Genomic DNA, 536 nt, shown 5'->3' with positions numbered 1-536 from the left:
AGGAACGGAATGGTCCACTAAAACTGGATTTTATTTTGAGCCTCTTAGAGATGATAATAAAGCAAATCATTCTGTTTTCCAGGAAATTACGTTAGATTTGTGCTTCTATCAGCTCACCACGCTAATATGATAATAGTTACTTTTATTTGGTGTGGCTGCAAGAATAGTGGAAAGATGTGCCTTAGAGTTGGTTGAATCCAAGCTTCAATCCAGCTCTGTCACTCTCCAGAGGTGTTACCCTGGGTGAGTTACACCAACTCCCTGAGCCCCATTTTCCACATTTACAAAGTGGGACATAACACCTACTCTTGCATTGAAAATTAAGTTAGATTCTATGTCCAGCAGATAGCAGACCTTGTATATTTATTATGGTCACATCTTCTATTTAAAACAAGCCGTTTAATATGAAAAATATTTCTTGGGATTCTTTACATAGTAGAATTAACATAAGGATTCTCACAGGGCATATAAATTACTGATTAGAATTTTTTATACCTGGCCAGTTCTTTTTTTTTTTTTTTTTTTTTTTTTTTTTT

This window comes from Lipotes vexillifer, unplaced genomic scaffold (assembly GCF_000442215.2).
Source record: "Lipotes vexillifer unplaced genomic scaffold, Lipotes_vexillifer_v1.1 scaffold367, whole genome shotgun sequence".
Taxonomy (NCBI): domain Eukaryota; kingdom Metazoa; phylum Chordata; class Mammalia; order Artiodactyla; family Lipotidae; genus Lipotes; species Lipotes vexillifer.
The sequence above is the reverse complement of the archived record's forward strand: the minus strand, read 5'-3'. Positions refer to the sequence as shown.